At 33.4% G+C, this 13,012-nt stretch overlaps 2 long non-coding RNA genes across 2 annotated transcripts; both read right to left on the bottom strand.

Annotated features, from left to right (window-relative positions):
• Positions 1-879: 879 nt before the first annotated feature.
• Positions 880-3,531, bottom strand: LOC126654816 (uncharacterized). Its single transcript, XR_007632707.2, has 3 exons — positions 3,349-3,531; positions 2,141-2,232; positions 880-1,162 (listed from the first exon to the last, which is right to left on the bottom strand). It is a non-coding gene; the product is annotated as an uncharacterized LOC126654816 (long non-coding RNA).
• Positions 3,532-8,353: 4,822 nt separating this feature from the next.
• Positions 8,354-10,964, bottom strand: LOC126654815 (uncharacterized). Its single transcript, XR_007632706.2, has 3 exons — positions 10,813-10,964; positions 9,605-9,696; positions 8,354-8,636 (listed from the first exon to the last, which is right to left on the bottom strand). It is a non-coding gene; the product is annotated as an uncharacterized LOC126654815 (long non-coding RNA).
• Between the last annotated feature and the right edge of the window lie 2,048 nt (positions 10,965-13,012).

Here is a 13,012-nt window from a genome sequence, read left to right as displayed (position 1 = left end):
AAACTATTTTAATGTTCCATTGGACCTCTTAACTACTTTTTTTATTCTATTTAACCCCATGTCAGCAAAGCCATGTCAACAATTTTATCCACGTCATCGCGCGTGGTGTGCACATTCCGAATGAGGGGTTAAATAGAACAAAAAAAAGAGTTAAGAGGTCCAAAAGAATACGAAATTAGTTTAGAGGTCGCAGAGAATAAAATGGTATAGTTTAGGGGTCAAATGATGTATTAAGCCAAAAAGGAAACCACCACCTTGCAGAAGAGCCCTCATTCGAAGTCTATAAAAATAAAAAACGAATTCTCTGAATCTTTTTCATATCTCAAAAATTACCAAGGTGCCCATTATGCCCTTAAAACTTCAAAACTTCTCTTTATTTATTGTTTTCTCTGTTTCATCCGTTTTATTGTATTGTAAATGCATAATCATCATATCTCATAAACACCTTATCCTAATGAGAATTATTACTTTTACAAAAAGTCTATAATATTATACTCCTACAAATTATAATTATAATAACTCCTACTAAAAGTTTATTATTATTGTATTTAAAGAAATAAAGTTAAGAGTACTATTAAATATATTTGAGTACTCTTCTTCATATGAAGGAATTAATACTATTCGAATTTTTTTAATTTAATTATTAACTAAAAATTGCTAAGCTACTACATATTTAATAATAAAATTATATCTACTTCAATATAATAATTTTGAAAAGAATTGCTATTGTTTTTACTCTAATAATTGATTACAAAATATTTTATTATATTGACGTGTCACAATACGAGCCACGTGCAAAGCACGTAAAGCGAAACTAGTATATATATATGTTGTCACGACCCAAAATCGAGGGCCGCGACCGGCGCTAGGGAATGGGAATTGTAGTTCCGAATCCCGTAGCAAGCCTGAAATTCACTATAAATTTTTCGCAATTATGTTATAACACGGAAGCATTTAATTATGAAAACATTAATAGTTATTTTGTAAACACTGGCTACGTAAATCTAACATCGTTATAAACATTTTCCAAAACTATAATATTGTCCTAGGTCATGACTGGTCACACAATGTACTACTGCAGCGGTCACGGAAGTCGGACTGTACATGGCAAGACAGACTCCCGGCAAAACGATAGACTTCTAGTCACTCCAAGTCTAAGTACCTGAAATGTTTAAAAACCACGGGGTCAGCTTAAGCTGAGTGAGATATACCTTACTAACGGTATTATCACAAAATAACATCGCAAGTGAAAATCATTTATTCAAACAAACATAATATCATTATATTTCAAACAAAGAATTGATCCGATAGAAACCTTAATCTTAAACTCCTAACCTTTCCTAACATGTATCGTATTCATATCAAATCAATTTGATCCAAGTGGTACGGTCCCGAGATAGTTCAACCGAGTTACTCGTTACCACGTGGCATAGTCCCGAGATAGTTCAACCGAGTTACATCATGCCACTGCTTAATCCCAAGGTGTGAGTCCCGAGATAGTTCAACCGAGTTACTCACCAGATACGGGTCCCGAAATAGTTCGACCGAGTTACCTCGTATCTGCCAAAATTATAATCCTCCTTTCCGATACCCAAACATATTCCATTTCATAATCATATATTGAGCTCATGTCAAACAATTCTAAGTACAGACATCTAGACTCTTACAAACACCGGTGATCACACGGCCTATTGACGCCCAATAGGTAGCTTGTTTCTTCGGATCACACATCATTTTCAAGCATAGAACAAATAGCAATAACGATATACAAAATGTCAAACATAGAACAAACAACAACCAAAACACCACTCAATTTGATCCAACACCAAATATGTAATTCATTCCCACACATATAATAAATCAATTCACAATTTAATTATCAAACATAAACTATTAATATATATATATATACTCGTCTATATATATATATATATATATATATATATATATATATATATATATATATATATATATATAATAAGTCATATTCCGTGTATCTCACGGTAGAATAACCATTTAATTCATATAATTTCAAATCACAATAGTTATTATATAATGCGATGTATTTTTATAACTTATAAATAAAATATTTTATAATATACTAATAGCGTAATAATACGCGAGAGTAAAGTATACTCACTCCTTGCTTTCCAATCCAAATCATTTACACGCATTAGTTTTGGCCGAGTACTCCTAGACCAAAACCGTCGATCCCGTCTCCTCTCGGTTTGTCTGTCACAAACGAGGTTCAAAAATGCATTTAAATTAAATTGGCATTATAAAATCAAAACTACTAAATTAATATCTTAAGTTAAGTTCCCTTAACTTCAACCTATCTATAACGCTCAATTTATCCCTTAGAATCCTCTCAAACGTCCAAATTCATTTCGTCGCGTTTTTACATCAATTTCGCCTTTTCATTTTTAAATCTCAAAATGCTTAACCTTAATATATTTTTCCTTAGCATTTTGAGTTTAAAACAGCAAATTCAATCCTTAGTGTCCTTACTTTAGGTTCACCCCTTTGACCTTAGTCGAAACGCACTTAATTCGCTAAACGTTATCTATTGATTCTTGCTCGGTTCAAACACGATACTAAAGCAACATTTGAAATTCGTTTAGCATAAATATTACACTAAGTCATTAACATTATTATCAACTTAGGACATCCCTATTACACCTTCTATAATCATTTTACTTATTTATTTTGATATCACATTTTTAACATAAGTTTCGTCATTTACGTTCTATGTTTAAAACGTCAATTTTATGGTTATTCTTTTAACGTTTTAATCGATTTAAATCAGCCTATAACTCAATATAATTACTTATGTATTCATTTTTAATCATGTCATAATCTTAAACCAACTTCAATTACAATTCACTAACATTTTACTCCAAAAACTGTTTTTAAAGTCTAGTTCGATTCCTAGTTTCGTAACTCCGTTAACTATCGAAACAATTACGCATTCGAACACGAACGGAGGGTGGCATCAGCCCCCTCCCCCTCAACTCAGCCCTCCCCTGTTTTGACAAGGGAGGGGCCGGCCAATGCCCTGGTGCGTCGCACCAGGGCTGCTGCTCACGGCAGCAACTCACCGTGCTTCGGCACGGTGAGAAATCCGGCCACCATGGCTGGAAAACAGCCACCAAACACCCTTTAACCTCACCAAATCATCAACCCAAACACAACTCTCACAACCTCACTCAACCACCCTTAATTTTAGTTTAAACTTAACCAAAATCATGCCAAAACTATTAATTATAAGCTTATAAACATCATTTTCAACCATTATCATCAAAACAGAAATTTACAGCAGCAACCCTAACTTTAAGATGAGATTTATACCTTGATTTATTGGGCTCAATCAGTAGGTATGGTTTTCCTCTTTCCGTTGCCGCAAGAATCAACCAAAACCGAGCTAAAACGAATAAGTTATGATGAATTGAAATTTTGGTTTTCATAAGGAATTGATATGATGAAGATGGTGAGGGTTTGAGCTGAGAATTGGGGTGTATATTCTGATCTTAATCATTTAATTGACTATATATATATTAGCAAAAATGCACTTCAACCCTTAATGAAGCCACCTCCTCAACATTTAGTCCTAAGCTTTTCTTTTGCTCAATTTAGTCCAAAAATCACTCAATCGTTAAATCTCGATAAATTTCGTATTATTTATGTCCAAATAAATAATACTCTTCCGCCAACTCACTATTTAGACTCCGCTAATCGATTTTGCCAAATTTTGGCTAAAACGCTCAATTTTCCAATTTGAGCGAAAACGACGATTTCCGTCACTTTTTCGTCCTTATTTTTCTCTTATGAATATTGATATCAAATTATCAATATTATTTTCTTAATTACTGATTCCCGTTAATAATTTATTTATTTAATATTTTTCGGGCAATAAAATTCCATTTTCTAATTTCTCGGGGACTTAATCTTATTTTTAATTCCAACTTTTCCTTAGTCCCGTTTAATTATTTTAGGCATTAAAAATATTGAAATTCCTTCTTTATATTCCAATATCGACCTATCCTCGTCCTTAATTACTTAATTCCTTTGCTAACTCCCTTTTCTAGTCGCTCTGACTACTAATTTAAATTGCGTTGCTCACTTCGGCAACGTCAAACGTACGGGGTATTACAATCTTCCCCCCTTATAAAAATTCGTCCTCGAATTTTCCAATACTTTAAGTACTTTCTTAGGTAAACTTTCTACTATCTTCTTATACGTTTTTCTTCGTGATTTCTGTCATGCGTAGACTTGTCGCTTCCCCGCGGTACTTTGGTCGTCGTATCTCTCTTTTGTATCGTACTTGATACAACTTTTAAACGTCCTTATACTGTCCTTTATTTAATAATCAAAATCTTAATTTGATTAATTTAGAACAATTTAATTGAATAACTTAATGTTTTAAGTTATTTTTAACTTATCCAAAATTGCTCTTTTGGTCAACTTTGACCCTTAATATTGCTTTTGTCGAGTAGCTCGTTGTTACACAAAGTTGGCAGTCTTATAGTCCTCAATGCCATCTTCAACTTTCATTTGAACATCGAGTTCAAAATAATCCTCGATGATGTTGAAAACTTGCGCTGAAATTGCTTCTATGAGGTAGCTTTCGAATTGCACTTGCAAGTCCTTTAGGCTGCTGTTTAAGTCGATAAACCAAACGTCTAAAAATGTCTTAAGCTGAATTTAATTCAGCATTCCCATATTTTATCATCTCGTCTACAACTTTCATTGAGACTCGACCTATTTTCGAGATTTCCTTGACTTCCAAAAACGTCCTTAAAGTTGATACTATGTCAACACTTTTATCCTTCCTTTAATTTCGTGTTTTTTTTTTTTTTTTTTTTCACTCACTCTTGAGATTTAAAGACAACAATTTAATTTAACCATGCCTTGATTGAATTATCCAAATTCAATCTATACAGTACCATCTACTTACCTCCATTAATTTCGATTAGTAATAATCGTGTTTCGAGGTCCAAATACAGCTCAAAACGTGATCTCTTAGGCATATTAGAAAATGCATCCTTTAGTATTCACTTATACTCTTCTTGTAGAATATAAGGTTGATTCTCCACTTTATCTCGAAGTTCATTCTCCTTTTACTTTCCTTCAACGAGGTTACGCATCCTTAATGCCTTTTGTACCCAAATATCGTCTTTTGGTAGCATTGCTACCTACCTTCCCATTGTCTATTCATGTATAATTTTTGGTTATCTTTCCTTCCTTCTCGTATCACATAACTTTAAAGTTTATCGAAGTCTAACATCATCTTTCTTGTTGTTTTCCGTCTTATCGTATCTAATTGTTTACATACTTATACATGACATTCTTATTGACGTCCTCTGGTATATAGGAATACTTTTCCTTTTATACCAATCGCTCTCTTCATGGCCTCTTGGTGTTTAATTTCATGAAGTCGAATGCACGCTAGGCATTACTTACTTTATGTCATGTCCTTCTTCATCTTCCGACCCTTGGATGTCAATTACTTATATTAGACTGATGACGTCTTCACCATCGTTTAATAGAATTTACTTCCTTCTTTTATAGTGTTTCTCGCTCCTCATTCTAGTATTTTTGATCTTATCTCTTAATCTAAGGTCGACAAATTATCCTTCAAATTTTGTCGATGCGAAATACTCTCGGTTAAGTGTAAATCCTTATATCAAACTCTTACTGATACTCCACTTATCAACAAGGTTAACTTTATACTAATATCAAATTCACCCACCTAATTCCTTTCATTGACAACTTTACCAAATAAAATCTCCTCTTATATCTTCACTTTAATCTTCATGTAATGAATTTTTCTAATAGCCTATCATCCCACATTTTACTTCCTTTCTTCGTTTACTCTAATCGAGTATTAAGCGTTAAACGCATATTATCCAATTCTTCTCAATACCACTCATATCCCGTATTCTTTTGGGTCTTTACGTTTTATTCTTTTCATTATACGCTTCTTACTTTCACTTCCTCTTACCCATGTGTAAGTATGATCATAGGTATCTCATCGACACCTCTTACTATTCATCTCGATCGATTCTATAATATTTTATTATTATTTAGGCTCAATGCTTTTATTGGGGTGCATTTTATCATATACATTCATATTTTTATTATTGTCGCAGGGCTTTACATCGGAGTTCTCTTACAAAACAAAACAAAATTTCCAATCATCTTTGATTGGTTTGGCCGGCCATTTCAAACTTTTCATTTGACTTCAAATCATTTTGAAAACTTTTGTACAATTGTGGCTCAGAGTGATGACAGCTCTCATCACCAAAGAGTTGCTCGATAAAATCACATTTTCTTTAATCGTTATACAAACATGATGCATGACCTATATTTAGAAAATATTTTTCGTATAAAAATTGTATGCATTGCTAACGTGATTATGATTGGCCATATGCGATGTCTGAGCACAATTGCACAGTTAAAAACATAAGATTTTCACATCTTTTGCAAAACTGTAAGTCCCTCCAGATTACACACTCTGCGACATTATTGGCTTTTATTATTATTTATTGGCGTTTATTATGATTTCGATATTGAAAGTTTCGTCGTCTGCGAACACTTGCCTAAGTGTTTCGCAGCCAAAACTATTCCTCTCCAACACTTCAAAAACATCTCACTCTATATCTTCTAATCTCCATTTATCTTTACGATCCATCTTTTCGATCACATACTTGTATTTCGTAGCCCTTAGGCATACATATCGATTCTTCACAACAATCTTTATTCACTAATCGCTTACCATCCTTCTCACTAAATAAAACGTAATATCAGGAATTACGTTTGACGATATATGTATTTTATGTGTTTTATGTATTTTTCGTTCAATTGTTTTACTATAAATTGTGCATAGGATAAAGCCTAATAAACATAGTTTATCATAATCAAAATTCTATAGGCATTGCCTACACGATATACTATTTATCATATGCACGCCATATCGATCAAACACAATTACGATCAATCATATACCAAAACAAAGCAATTAACCACATAAAATATGCAACACACAGTTTATATCATTCATGTAAACACGTGAATCAAATCAATCGCATATTAGAGCAAAACAATATAAATATTTCAATCACACAAACATGTATGGCATACAACATAGGAATCATTTCGTATATGGGGTGCCTGATTGGACTTACCCCTCTCTCGGGTCACAATGCCACGTTCGCGTTCTCTAGCGCGTCTAGCACTGCCTCTATTTCTATGCACCAATTTCGGGTCATGCCAAATACTAAGATCATTACTCCTAAATATAGGGAATATCGATCTCTCACGTCGGGAGGAAAAGGTGGAAGGAAATCATCATTCCACTCGAATTACTAGCTATTTGACAAGCTCCAGCGGATAATGATCCAAAATATTTCAACTCATAGTCATATAACTCCACAATGTCGGGTCCTAATCCCTTAATGTACTTAATATTGACTCCTCCATTATCTCAGTTACACTCAAGCATTGCGTCCACCATACGCATAATGCAGTAGTATATGCCTCAATCATAAGTGTACCCCTAGAAAAGGTTCTATCTGTGCTTGGATACTGTTTGTTCTCGCCTCGGCCTAATTTTTTTTTCAAATTATCTCATTTCTCATGTCACGGTACCTAAATATCTTAGCCCAAAATTGACTATTTCCAAATACTTCAATATCGGGATTCTCTAATGGACCCTCCTTAGATGGGTCTTCCTCACTTTCCTTACTAACTTCCATCTTAGGCAAGATGATCCTACCCCGAGCTGTAAAAATTTGTCACTATCTGACATGTACCTGTTCCCATGTCTCTTGGGTGATCCTCTGACATTAGTGTGAAAACTATTTTGATGAATTCCTGATCATTTGCCAGTATCTACATGAAATTCATTTTGATAAATAGGAGGCACTTCCTCCTCTTCTGATACAGCATGTAGCTGAGCTCCATTTTACCCGGATATGTTGAATAAAAACAATTCTTAATCATGAGATACTGTCCAAACCACCCTTCCACAATATCCAATAATTTAATATATGATATGCACTATCTAACTTAAAGCTTGACTAACTATCTAAGCATATCACATTCATTTAAAAACTTAGCAATCTCATACTCACACGTTCTAATCGGCAATGGATAGCTTATAACATTAAACAAACTCAAGCAAACACATATAGGCAATATAAGGCTCGACTCTATACGCTGCAGTAGTTCCTAGGTACTTAAGGTCAAACAGACACCTTTCACAGACTAGCAGTGGTAACTGGACCAACTGCTCTGATACCAACTTTGTCACGACCCAAAATCGAGGGCCGCGACCGGCGCTAGGGAATGGGAATTGTAGTTCCGAATCCCGTAGCAAGCCTGAAATTCACTATAAATTTTTCGCAATTATGTTATAACACGGAAGCATTTAATTATGAAAACATTAATAGTTATTTTGTAAACACTGGCTACGTAAATCTAACATCGTTATAAACATTTTCCAAAACTATAATATTGTCCTAGGTCATGACTGGTCACACAATGTACTACTGCAGCGGTCACGGAAGTCGGACTGTACATGGCAAGACAGACTCCCGGCAAAACGATAGACTTCTAGTCACTCCAAGTCTAAGTACCTGAAATGTTTAAAAACCACGGGGTCAGCTTAAGCTGAGTGAGATATACCTTACTAACGGTATTATCACAAAATAACATCGCAAGTGAAAATCATTTATTCAAACAAACATAATATCATTATATTTCAAACAAAGAATTGATCCGATAGAAACCTTAATCTTAAACTCCTAACCTTTCCTAACATGTATCGTATTCATATCAAATCAATTTGATCCAAGTGGTACGGTCCCGAGATAGTTCAACCGAGTTACTCGTTACCACGTGGCATAGTCCCGAGATAGTTCAACCGAGTTACATCATGCCACTGCTTAATCCCAAGGTGTGAGTCCCGAGATAGTTCAACCGAGTTACTCACCAGATACGAGTCCCGAAATAGTTCGACCGAGTTACCTCGTATCTGCCAAAATTATAATCCTCCTTTCCGATACCCAAACATATTCCATTTCATAATCATATATTGAGCTCATGTCAAACAATTCTAAGTACAGACATCTAGACTCTTACAAACACCGGTGATCACACGGCCTATTGACGCCCAATAGGTAGCTTGTTTCTTCGGATCACACATCATTTTCAAGCATAGAACAAATAGCAATAACGATATACAAAATGTCAAACATAGAACAAACAACAACCAAAACACCACTCAATTTGATCCAACACCAAATATGTAATTCATTCCCACACATATAATAAATCAATTCACAATTTAATTATCAAACATAAACTATTAATATATATATATATACTCGTCTATATATATATATATATATATATATATATATATATATATATATATATATAATAAGTCATATTCCGTGTATCTCACGGTAGAATAACCATTTAATTCATATAATTTCAAATCACAATAGTTATTATATAATGCGATGTATTTTTATAACTTATAAATAAAATATTTTATAATATACTAATAGCGTAATAATACGCGAGAGTAAAGTATACTCACTCCTTGCTTTCCAATCCAAATCATTTACACGCATTAGTTTTGGCCGAGTACTCCTAGACCAAAACCGTCGATCCCGTCTCCTCTCGGTTTGTCTGTCACAAACGAGGTTCAAAAATGCATTTAAATTAAATTGGCATTATTAAATCAAAACTACTAAATTAATATCTTAAGTTAAGTTCCCTTAACTTCAACCTATCTATAACGCTCAATTTATCCCTTAGAATCCTCTCAAACGTCCAAATTCATTTCGTCGCGTTTTTACATCAATTTCGCCTTTTCATTTTTAAATCTCAAAATGCTTAACCTTAATATATTTTTCCTTAGCATTTTGAGTTTAAAACAGCAAATTCAATCCTTAGTGTCCTTACTTTAGGTTCACCCCTTTGACCTTAGTCGAAACGCACTTAATTCGCTAAACGTTATCTATTGATTCTTGCTCGGTTCAAACACGATACTAAAGCAACATTTGAAATTCGTTTAGCATAAATATTACACTAAGTCATTAACATTATTATCAACTTAGGACATCCCTATTACACCTTCTATAATCATTTTACTTATTTATTTTGATATCACATTTTTAACATAAGTTTCGTCATTTACGTTCTATGTTTAAAACGTCAATTTTATGGTTATTCTTTTAACGTTTTAATCGATTTAAATCAGCCTATAACTCAATATAATTACTTATGTATTCATTTTTAATCATGTCATAATCTTAAACCAACTTCAATTACAATTCACTAACATTTTACTCCAAAAACTGTTTTTAAAGTCTAGTTCGATTCCTAGTTTCGTAACTCCGTTAACTATCGAAACAATTACGCATTCGAACACGAACGGAGGGTGGCATCAGCCCCCTCCCCCTCAACTCAGCCCTCCCCTGTTTTGACAAGGGAGGGGCCGGCCAATGCCCTGGTGCGTCGCACCAGGGCTGCTGCTCACGGCAGCAACTCACCGTGCTTCGGCACGGTGAGAAATCCGGCCACCATGGCTGGAAAACAGCCACCAAACACCCTTTAACCTCACCAAATCATCAACCCAAACACAACTCTCACAACCTCACTCAACCACCCTTAATTTTAGTTTAAACTTAACCAAAATCATGCCAAAACTATTAATTATAAGCTTATAAACATCATTTTCAACCATTATCATCAAAACAGAAATTTACAGCAGCAACCCTAACTTTAAGATGAGATTTATACCTTGATTTATTGGGCTCAATCAGTAGGTATGGTTTTCCTCTTTCCGTTGCCGCAAGAATCAACCAAAACCGAGCTAAAACGAATAAGTTATGATGAATTGAAATTTTGGTTTTCATAAGAAATTGATATGATGAAGATGGTGAGGGTTTGAGCTGAGAATTGGGGTGTATATTCTGATCTTAATCATTTAATTGACTATATATATATTAGCAAAAATGCACTTCAACCCTTAATGAAGCCACCTCCTCAACATTTAGTCCTAAGCTTTTCTTTTGCTCAATTTAGTCCAAAAATCACTCAATCGTTAAATCTCGATAAATTTCGTATTATTTATGTCCAAATAAATAATACTCTTCCGCCAACTCACTATTTAGACTCCGCTAATCGATTTTGCCAAATTTTGGCTAAAACGCTCAATTTTCCAATTTGAGCGAAAACGACGATTTCCGTCACTTTTTCGTCCTTATTTTTCTCTTATGAATATTGATATCCAAATTATCAATATTATTTTCTTAATTACTGATTCCCGTTAATAATTTATTTATTTAATATTTTTCGGGCAATAAAATTCCATTTTCTAATTTCTCGGGGACTTAATCTTATTTTTAATTCCAACTTTTCCTTAGTCCCGTTTAATTATTTTAGGCATTAAAAATATTGAAATTCCTTCTTTATATTCCAATATCGACCTATCCTCGTCCTTAATTACTTAATTCCTTTGCTAACTCCCTTTTCTAGTCGCTCTGACTACTAATTTAAATTGCGTTGCTCACTTCGGCAACGTCAAACGTACGGGGTATTACATATGTGTATATATATGTTTCGTAATATGGTGTTTTAAATTTTTTTAACTAAACTGTATTTTATTTTAAATTACGGTCTGACTTCGACATTGTTGCCATTATTTTAAATTTAAATTAATTTTGAAAAGATAAAAAAGAAAAAGGAATATATGGAAGTAGACAATATTAGCAGCAGCCTTTTGCTCTTTATTGTTTAGGATAGACTAAAATAATTGATTGAAATTCACATGGTGTTGAGCAATAAGACATAACTTAGCTAGCTTGTCCAAAAACATAGTGCCATGTCCACATGCTTGTTGGATTCCTTACTCTTGCTTTGTTCTTGTGAGCCAAAACATTCTACTTTTATAGCTTCTGTTTTTGTTTTCATGGATGATTAGCAATGGCTTTATATATTTGGTAAACATAAAAAATAATATATATTTTATTATAATTTTATAAAGGTGAATAAAATAAAATAAATCATATTCATTAATAATATTATTTGAAAAATAAAAGATATGAAAGAGATAGTAATTCACCATATATGATGAGATCATGTCTTTTTTGTTTTATTTCTTTGGTTTTCAGAAGCTCCATACTAGACCTACAATTTTAGATACAATACTACACGGCACAAAGCTAAACAAATTTGAATTTGAGGTAGATATATTTGTGTCATAAATAAATTAATTATTTTATAATATGATTAATTTCGTGTGTAAACGGATTATACACGCATATACATGTTCATGGGTTTGAGTTTTTTCTCGGTCTGTTCCCCTTAGGGCCAGGTTTTGACACTAATATTTTATCTCAAGCTTGAACGCGAAAAAAGTCTGTTATTTTATAGAAGGGCCAGATCTTTTGATTTTGTATAGTTTCTCATGTAGGCTCGAAAAAGTCCGGCTCAAATCCTAAAAAATAGAGCATTAGGGTCAGGCTTGGGTAATAAAAATAAAAGGGATTTTTAGACAAATACCTATAAAAAAACTAAATATTCTCAATAACACCAGTTGACTAAGATTAGTTAAAACTTACGGTTTGACTTTTTCAAATTGCATGAATATACTTTTTAAGTTGAAAGATATTGTTTGTTACAAAATTCAGAATTATTATACCTTATATTTGCGATCATCGCGTTTCTATGCTTATTTGCTGGAACAATCATGCTATTGGGGATTGAAATTGTTTCATTCTTCTGGATCGTCACCAACTCCTCATACAAATTGTTGTTTTTGATTGATCATCGCGAGAATTGTTGATTTCTACCATTTCTGGAATTACAAAACAGAGCATCGGCAGATCGAGTTTCAACAAAAAAAAGGTAATTAATCAGAAAATTGGAGAAAAAGCGAAGAATCACGACAGCATGGGTTTATCAAACGATTTCGGTGAGTTTGATTAATCACAATTGT

The sequence above is a fragment of the Mercurialis annua genome, linkage group LG7, assembly GCF_937616625.2.
Source record: "Mercurialis annua linkage group LG7, ddMerAnnu1.2, whole genome shotgun sequence".
NCBI classification, from domain to species: Eukaryota; Viridiplantae; Streptophyta; class Magnoliopsida; order Malpighiales; family Euphorbiaceae; genus Mercurialis; species Mercurialis annua.
The sequence above is the reverse complement of the archived record's forward strand: the minus strand, read 5'-3'. Positions and strand labels throughout refer to the sequence as shown.